Source organism: Bidens hawaiensis, unplaced genomic scaffold (assembly GCF_021521415.1).
Source record: "Bidens hawaiensis isolate Kalapana, Puna unplaced genomic scaffold, B.hawaiensis_p1.1 tig00067161_1, whole genome shotgun sequence".
Classification (NCBI taxonomy): domain Eukaryota; kingdom Viridiplantae; phylum Streptophyta; class Magnoliopsida; order Asterales; family Asteraceae; genus Bidens; species Bidens hawaiensis.
In genome coordinates, this window is record NW_027501897.1 from 4788 (window position 1) to 14536 (window position 9749).

Here is a 9749-nt window from a genome sequence, read left to right on the forward strand (position 1 = left end):
TTTTAGAGCTCCGGAAGACTGGTAGTTGTGTCTTGCTTCCAACAGCAGCAGGCCGTTGTGCTCCTGTGATTGGCGGAGGCATTGGTGGCAAAGTCCTTAATGAGAGAGGAACCGATGAGGGCATGGTTGATGAAGCAGAGGTTGATTGAGAGGCCATTGATAGTGATACGGGTATGAAAAAGTCAAAAATTGATAGGAGTAATATGGATTATAGACCAATCGCCCTACGGTGGGCGCAAAATTGTTTTGGACAAAAATCTGCTAAGGATCAAGTATCCAAATCTAAAATTGTGAAGTATAGTGCTAACACGATAACAGTGAATGTATAGATGAAATCTTGATGGACACAGCGATGTGATTACGAGGGAAAAAACCCTTGATTATGATAATCTTGCTTCGGTCAAAAATTAACAACGTAATCTTTGGTCGAATTGCTTCGATCAAAGATTAACAAGGTAATCTTTGGTCGGATTAGTACGTAATTATAATAATCTCCGGCACAAAAAACCCCCCGGACGGTGAAAACTATCACAGTCGACTTTATTAATGATAAAAAGGTGATTACAAGTGTTATGGAGTTGTTGATCAACGAATGCTATGTGTGTGATTACAGATATCTTAGCATCTAGAATACGTGTGAATGTGTGTTTTCTAAAGTTGATCACAACTCGGTATATAAAGAAAAGATACAAGTAACTAACTAACAACTAAGTCCCATTTATCCGCCATCATTCCTCTACTCTTCCAACGTTCGTTTGACCACGTGCGGGTAGCTTCCAGTAGCGAGATTTAAGGTGGACCAAGTCGTTTAGCCGTTATTCCTGTTGAATAATAACCTACACATATGAAACAATCGTTAACAGTATTAACCTCTGAGGATCCTTGATCTTCGATATGGTTCTGGAACTCTTCGGGAGGATAACGGATCCAGACAAATCTTCAAGGATAACATATCCTCAGCAGAGAAAATATCAGCCCTAACATAAACCATGCACCAAATCATTTTTAGCAAGACGGTTTAAGTTTTTCATATTAGCATGACCAAAACGAAGATGCCAAAGCATGGCATTATGTTCTGACACTTTTGAAAACAAGCAGGTTATTTCATCAGGAACATTTTTGTTCATGTCAATCACATAAGCATTATCTTTTTTTTGTGATCGAAAAAGAATCCAGTCTTCTAGTATGATGATACCAGGTTTTAAAATCAAACACTCTTTCTTAGTAAAATGAGTTGAAAATCCTTTATCACAAATTTGTGACACACTCAACAAACTGTGCTTCAACTCTGGAACAAAATTAACATTTTTGAATTTCAGTACACTGTTACTTACAGTACCCATCTGCGTAATCTTCCCCTTTTCTCCTCCAGCAAAGGACACATACCCACCATTAAAAATTTGAATGTCATGTAGATGGGAAATGTCTCCTATCATGTGCCTGGAACAGCCACTATCAACATACCAAGGTCTGATGATATTCCTCCATAGTTGTTCCTGCACGATGTGCGAGATCAGTTAGGCTTTGGTAGCCAGTCCATAGTTACATTGGGTGACCCTGATTCATCTAAGGTTGTCACGGGTGGCCATGACATGTCCTTTTGATCATCTAACAATGAGTTTAAAGACTCTTTTACCGGAGATTTAGGCAACCATTTATGTCTACCATTGTAGGATTTGGCATTATATGTACGAATGGATGATTTAACCTCCAGTGTTTGAGGGTTAGAAACAGACAATATTGTCTTTTCCGCTTTTTTCGGTTTAGAATTCGTGTTCGTTTTTGAAACTGAATCACCTATTCTACCCTCTTTACGAAACATATTAGGCTTGGTCTGATGAGGACTAAACCTGCCAGATTTGTTTCTATTCCAATCATCGTCAGAGGGATTAGCCTGATTATACCTGAATTTTTTCCTGTAAGTATTATGAGGCATATAAGGCATATTCCTCTTTAAAATCCATAATAAGGAACAAATGGATGATGTGGACAATTTCTGTCAATATGACCGGGAGTGCTACAGTTATAACAAGTTTGACGTTTTGCATAGAAATTGTTTTGGGCAACTCCATGTCTGGACTGCCACGGGAACAAGCGCCCTTTCCATGTTTCCTTCCTTGCCTGGATTGGTGCACTCACGAGAAAAATTACCCGGCTCGTGACAGTTATAGCACCTCAAAGTGTCTTTGTTAAAACCCACCTTCTGATTATTTGGCATGTTCCAATTATTTCTTTCAGTTCTCTTAATAAATTTCTTAGCCTGAAACACTGCCATGGTGATTTGCCAAGAGATATCCATTTCCTCTACATCATCAGGATGAATTTGATCGAGTTCAGCAGCTACTACAGGTTGAACCAAATCTCCTGCAAGAAATGCATTGTAACAGCCATTAGAGCGATGTTCTCTTGAGTTGCTTTTGAAATAACGGGAGTCTGACTGGAATTCGGACTGGGAGAGACACCAGGCAATTGAGGCTGAGCATTAACAGTAGAGGATTGACCATATTTGGCAAAGAACACTGGTGCGGGTTGTGGTGAGACATGAGAATATTGACCCTGGCCCTGAATGGACTTAAACATTAAGAAGTTGGCTTGAGGTTGAATTTCTGTTGTCCCTGATTAGTCTTGAACATGGAGAAGTTGTCTTATGAGATGAGTGCATTATTGAAAGCCACATTGTAACCAGTTGCACTGTAGGAATTTGCATTATTTATGACACGTTGTTTGTCATCCATGTCACACACTTTGATGATGGGCTTAACCTCAGACAGAGTTAACTTGTTAAGATCCTTCGTCTTCTTAATGACAGCAACATTCATGTCCCAACTTTGAGGTAATGAGTTCACCAACTTATTGTTTGTCTCAGCAGCTGTTAAGTTTATGCTAGCAGATATCATCTCAGTCACAAGAGCTATGAACCTCTGAAGCTGAGTTTCTAACGACTCTCCCAGAACATGATTAAACATATTGAATTTTTGTTATAGAAGATCTTGACGACTTCTCTTCATGTCTTCATTTCCTTCATACACCTCAATAAGTGCTTCCCACAGTTCCTTAGCAGATTGCAATTCTCTAAAACCCAAGGCAATCTCAGGTGAAAGTGCCATAGTCAGGGCTGAAAGTGCTTTTTCATCCTCTTCCATTTTAGCAAGATCATCATCATCATACATAGCAATAGGCTTTACAGCAATTTCAGTAGAGTTCTCCTTCTGGTAAGTGACGACTTGGGGACCCCTAACTATGCTTCTCCATAAGTTGGCATCTTTCATCTTAACATATTTCTCGAACCGAAACTTCCGCTTGCTAAACCCTTCATGAGACAGCAGACGGGGCACACGAGTAGTGGTCCCCATTATGGAATTCAGTTCTTGATGAAGTGATGAGTTGATCCATTTTAATTAATACAGTCTAAAAGTTCAAGAGTCCAATACACAAGGCCCAAAACTGATGGATCAGGCCCAACTAAGTTCACAGATTGTGTTGACCGAGAACCAAAGATGACCGAGAACGGAATGCGTTGACCGAGAACTGAATGCGTTGACCGAGAACCACAGTATGTTGGACGAGAACTACATAATTTGACCGAAAGCGATCAAAATGGCAGAGAACCCTTGGTTTTTGGATGAAAGCTCTTGTTTGTAAGACGAAAATGATCAAGTCAGGCCGAAAATAGTGAAAATCTGCCGAGAACACCCATGAGCAAGTTTGACCAGATGATTTTGGTAACAATTAAATCCCTATTTTGGTGGGATTTAAACTGTTTCCAAAGATAAGGCAATCTTCGAGTAAAAATAGCCTCGTCCTTCTTCTCCGATCAACACCACGCCGGAAAAACGCCTATATCACCAAACAAAACAAGAAATTGAATCCGTTGATATCAAACCGAGCCTTGAAAGGTTCAAAAGGCTCTGATACCAATTGTAAGTCTCGTAGAAGGATCTTTCAATATGATATCAACAATCTTTTTGTAAGTGCGGAATACTAACAAGAGATGATTCAAAACAATAAACTAAAACAAGTAAATCACACAATATCATGCTTTAAAACACACGTTATTATTAACGTCGGGTGCTTAAGCACTATGATTACAATACTCGTCTAACACACAAGCAATACTAGACGGCCAATAATACCAATGAACAACCAGCCAAACCCTATACAATATGATCTATATATAGGGTAGCCAACACCCAAACCCAACAAACAGCCCAAAGCCATGGATCTCGGTTTACATACAAAACCCAAAATCAAGGCAAATAAGTACAAACCATCAAGTATAGACCCAACAGTTTGCATCTTGTTCCCAGCAGCGTTGGTCCTCTGTACTCCCGCGGGTGGAGGAGGCCTTGGCAATGAAGCTTTTGATGAGAGAGAAAGTGATGAAGGCATGGTAGTTGAAGCAGAGGTTTTTTTAGAGGCCATTGGTAGTGGTATATGTTGAAAATGTTGAAAATTGATGAGAAATCTTCTGGATTAAAGCACTACTTGCCCCACGGTGAGCGCCAAATTTTTTTGGTTAAAAATCGGTTTAAGGATAATGCAAACAAATCTGAATTAGTGAGGTAGAGTGCTTGTATAATAACGAAGAATACGTAGCTAAAATAGGTATGAACTCGGAGATTTGTTACGAGGAAAAGCTCTTGATCGATTTAGGATCGTCGGCACAAAAACACCGGGTGATGACAATTGTCGATCACCACTATATTAATCAAGAAAATAAGGTTACAAGGATTGGAAGCCTTCGCGATTACAATTGCTTCTAATTGTGTGTGAATTGCTAGAATGCAGTGATAATAAGTGTAAGTCGTGAATGAGGTTGTGTTGTGTGTTCCTAGCTGATCAAGCCCCTTTAAGTACAAAAATATAATAACAAATAGTCTATTTTTATGCCACTACTCCTCTATAGCGGCTACACTTTTTTAACCACGTGCTAGACCACTTGGACGGCGAAATAATAGGTTAGACCACGTCTCCAACCGTTATACCTGCCAATATATTGATATACAAAGAGAACAATCGCTAGCAAATAAGGATCCTTGATCCTGACAGGATCTAGAACACATGCTAAGAATAACTGATCAAAAACATATGCCAGGATCACGTATCCACAACGTTAAATTTCCATGCCCTAACTTTTGTTATTAAAAAAAAGACTACAATAATAATTAACTTTTTTAGTAAATATATAATTAATAATTAATTTTAATAAGAATAATAGTTAACTTGATAAAAACGAACCATTCAGATAATGTTCTTATCCATGGGAAGATTTATATGATTGTTTTTTTCTTTTTCCTATTTTGTTAAATACGAGAGAGATGATAAAAATTAATTGTAAACATTTAACAATACCAACTATACCCTAATGAATCGAATAGACCAAATTCGCATCACATTATTACCTCTATAACGCACCGGTTTAACACCACTAGCTTATACGAATTTAATAACGATGATATCTAAAATTTGGATAACGAATTTAATAATGATGATCCTTCAAAATACAATTAATGTATTTAATAAAGTTAAATATGAAACCTCCTTCAAAAAAATATCTAAAATAAATTCACGCTATAAATACACAAGACAATCCTCCTTATCTCTCGTACAAACTTTTCATAATCTTGACTTCTTCCCTGCATTAGCCATCAGAAATCTTTCAAACAAGCAAACTACAATGGCTGGCGGTGGAATACCGGCTTCTCCCGGTGGCGACAAAGCTTATCCGGGAAACCTAACTCTCTACGTCACCTTTACATGCATAGTTGCCGGCATGGGAGGCCTCATCTTCGGTTATGACATCGGCATATCCGGTAACTATATTTACATTTCTCTAAACATGATGGATTGACAACTCAGTATATAGGAAGGGAGGTCAACTGATATAACAGTAGATAATAACATATATTAATATGGTTCTCTAATACTCAAGACCATAAAAACTTTTAAACTTTAGATAATTACAACTAATACATGTTACATTTGGAAAATAAAAATTTTCAGATATAATATAAGTTTCAGTTTCAATTAATTATTACAATAAAAGTTATTTATTTTCAAATGGTTATTGAACGGTGTATTATCTGTATTATCTAGGGGGAGTGACGTCTATGGACGCGTTCTTAAAGAAGTTTTTCCCGTCGGTGTACCAAAAACAGGTCGCGGACACATCAACTAACCAATATTGTAAGTTTGACAGTCAAGTATTGACGATGTTTACGTCATCACTGTATCTAGCGGCATTGTTGTCATCGCTAGTGGCATCGGTTGTGACACGAACACTTGGCCGGAAACTGTCTATGCTTTTTGGGGGCATTTTGTTTAGTGTCGGAGCTCTGGTCAACGGGTTCGCTCAAGGGGTTTGGATGCTCATTTTGGGTCGGATCCTACTTGGGTTTGGAATAGGGTTTGCCAACCTGCAGGTACGTACTACGTCACCTTTACTTGTTTAGTTGTATATACTCTTTAATTTCGGTTATATAAATATTTTAATAAAATTATGGATAAGTGTCACTAGTTGACCGATGAATGTCCCAACTATGAACCGGATTTTTCTGGTTGACGTTACGTTCATTAAGTATTTGAAACAAATATTATTATAATTTTGTATCTCTATAAGTGTACTTAAAAGTGTTTTAATGAATCTTTAATGCTAACGTATTTAAGTGAATCAAAAGCATTAAAATTATTTTCATTAAAACTAACAAAGTGTAGTAAATAATATTTTCACTGTGTTACGCCAAAAGTTCTACCCTAGTGACACAACGACTATCAAGTGGCAGTCGGCGGTATGGTTTCCGGGAGAACGCCCAAGCCAAACTCTAAAACCAGAGCCCGGTTAAGACAATATAGTCTGGCCAGAGTGGGACATGGATCTCCAAATTTAAAGAGTGCGGTAACCTAAATAAAAGAAAGTCGTTGTTCTACATGACATAAAAAATGATTTAGGTTTCTAGCTAGTGCTAAATGATTTATTTTCTATTGTTATCAAATTTCAAGTTGTGCCATTATACCTATCTGAAATGGCACCATACAGGTATAGAGGGGCACTCAACATCGGGTCCAGTTATCGATCACAATTGGAATCCTCGTGGCAAATATATTAAATTACTTTTTCGAAAAGGTCAAAGGAGGATGGAGGTTAAGTCTTGGGGGTGCAGTGGTCCCCGCCTTGATCATATCAGTAGGGTCTCTCGTACTTCCAGAAACCCCCAACTCAATGATTGAAAGAGGTAACAAAGAAGGTGCAAAGCACAAACTTAGAAGAATTCGAGGTGTTGACAACGTAGACGAAGAGTTTCATGATTTGATCATGGCTAGCGAAGCATCCAAACTAATTAAGCATCCTTGGAGAAATTTGTTACAAAAGAAATATAGACCACAACTTACTGTGGCTATATTGATTCCGTTTTTCCAACAGTTGACTGGGATTAATGTCATTATGTTTTACGCCCCAGTTTTGTTCAAAACCATTGGGTTTGGGGCGAGTGCTTCACTTATGTCAACTGTCGTGACGGGTATTGTAAATGTTATTGCGACATGTGTCTCAATATATGGAGTGGACAAATGGGGAAGAAGGTTTCTTTTTCTTGAAGGTGGTACTCAAATGCTTATTTCTCAGGTAGATTATTAATCAAATTACTTTCAAAGGTAAAATTGTTTCATCTACCTTTCTTAATTCTTATGATTGAATTAATTGTTACTTCTTTGAAACAGGTTGTTGTAGAAATTTTAATTGGGGTCAAGTTTGGAATAAATGGTACCGCTGGTGCGTTGCCACACTGGTATGCTATTGTGGTGGTGATTTTCATATGCATATATGTATCCGCTTTTGCGTGGTCATGGGGTCCACTATGTTGGCTTGTACCAAGTGAAATCTTCCCGCTTGAAATCCGATCAGCTGCTCAAAGTATCACTGTCTCCGTGAACATGATCTTCACGTTCATTATAGCCCAAATGTTCTTAATGATGCTTTGCTATCTAAAGTTCGGACTTTTCCTCTTTTTCGGGTTTTGGGTGGTGGTCATGACCACATTTATATACGTGTTCTTGCCCGAAACAAAGAACATTCCAATTGAAGAAATGGTGGTTGTGTGGAAGAAGCATTGGTTTTGGTCAAGGTTTATGGATGATGTAGACTACCCAAATGGAGTTGAAATGGACAAGAAAAGTGAGATGGTTAACAAAGTGTAACAAAAGACAGCCTATAGACACTTAGTTTCGCAAATTGTTGAAGTACTTTATCTTAATAAAAATATCTATAGATGTAAATACAAGTTGTTTTAATAGACATATGATGGTTTTTTTTTTAACTGTAACAAGTTTGTATTACAGATTCTCATCAATTTCTTTTAAATGTAAGCTTCTGACAAAAAACAAGCATTTTCAAGTAAGATTTGTAATATGAATACCTTTACGTTAACATATTTTTGTCTTATTTTTGTGATTGTTTAATGATTTCTTGACATGCATGTAAACTGATGTCGATTCCACAGTTTTACTCAATTGGCTCAAGAACACAATGATTTCATTCAAATGATTCAAACCGAATGATTTGGTTGACAAGCTTAAAGCTTACAAAGTTCTATATTAAAACATAATCAACTCTCTAAACATAAGACCTAACAACTATATTTATAGATAAAAATAAACAACTGGGCTGGGCCAAATTAATAAACTGGATGTTCCTGCATCATAAATACCTATATTTTTACAATAAAAGACATCAAAGAGTAATGAAGCATTCTAGTTATGTTGCATTGGAATATAGGAGCAAAACATCACACTTACATTACGTACAAGAAAATTGGTAAAACTCAACACTTTAAATATCTAAAAAATTCAGGTGAAAGTGATGCTCAAACATGTCCAGCCCAATAGCCAACTTCACAGCTGACAGCTCATCAAATAACTCGTGCACAAACAATAAACAAAAATATTAACCAACCATCAACATTTACTATTAACTCATATGAACCTAACCCTATGTTTTTTACAAGTTTAGTGTTATTTGTATTTTTATTGAGCAAAACTCGAGTAGTTTTTTTGGGATACTAGTAATTAACCCTCAATGTGCTAGGCCTTTAACCACGATCATTAGTTCAAAACTCGATCTATAAAATGTTACATGTAAAAAAAGAAGAAGAAAGAATCGTGAACTACCTTTTCTGATCCACACATTTTATATCATCTAATTACGGCTTATGTTGTTTTTCTATTCATATTACGCAATTTTAAACCTTGAATGTCATAATATTCACGTATGTTTCAACTTTCGGCATTTAAAAGTAACAACACAAAGTAAACCCAAGAAAAATCATAAAAATGATAATCTCATGTCTTTTTATCATTTGGTATTAACAAGAAATGTATTGAATCATTTTAGAAGTTTTTTTACAGCGAGAAGTGCGAGAAGTGAAGGTGTAACACCATTAATCCATAATTTCACTCTCTTTCTTATTGTACGTGTAGGTGCGTATGTACGTGTGTAGGTACGTATTTTTTTGTATGTGTATGTATGTTTGTATGAGTGTAGGTATGTAGGTTTGAATGTGACTCGGCACGTTTGTATGTGTGTATGTAGGTTTGAATGTGTGTAGGTAAGCATGTATATGTGTGTAGGTAAGTTTGAATGTGGGTAGCTAAGACATAAATACAACCAACCTATATACATGTTGGTAACATCATAAGAAATGGAGTGAAATTAGGGATTAATGGAGTTACACATTCACTTCTCGCACTTCTCGTGC

The 9749-nt window shown here is 36.9% G+C and overlaps 1 pseudogene; it reads left to right on the forward strand.

The window, feature by feature from the left end:
• The first annotated feature begins 5677 nt into the window (after nt 1-5677).
• LOC143604859 (sugar carrier protein C-like) lies at nt 5678-8193 on the forward strand (annotated as a pseudogene).
• The last annotated feature ends 1556 nt before the right edge of the window (nt 8194-9749 follow it).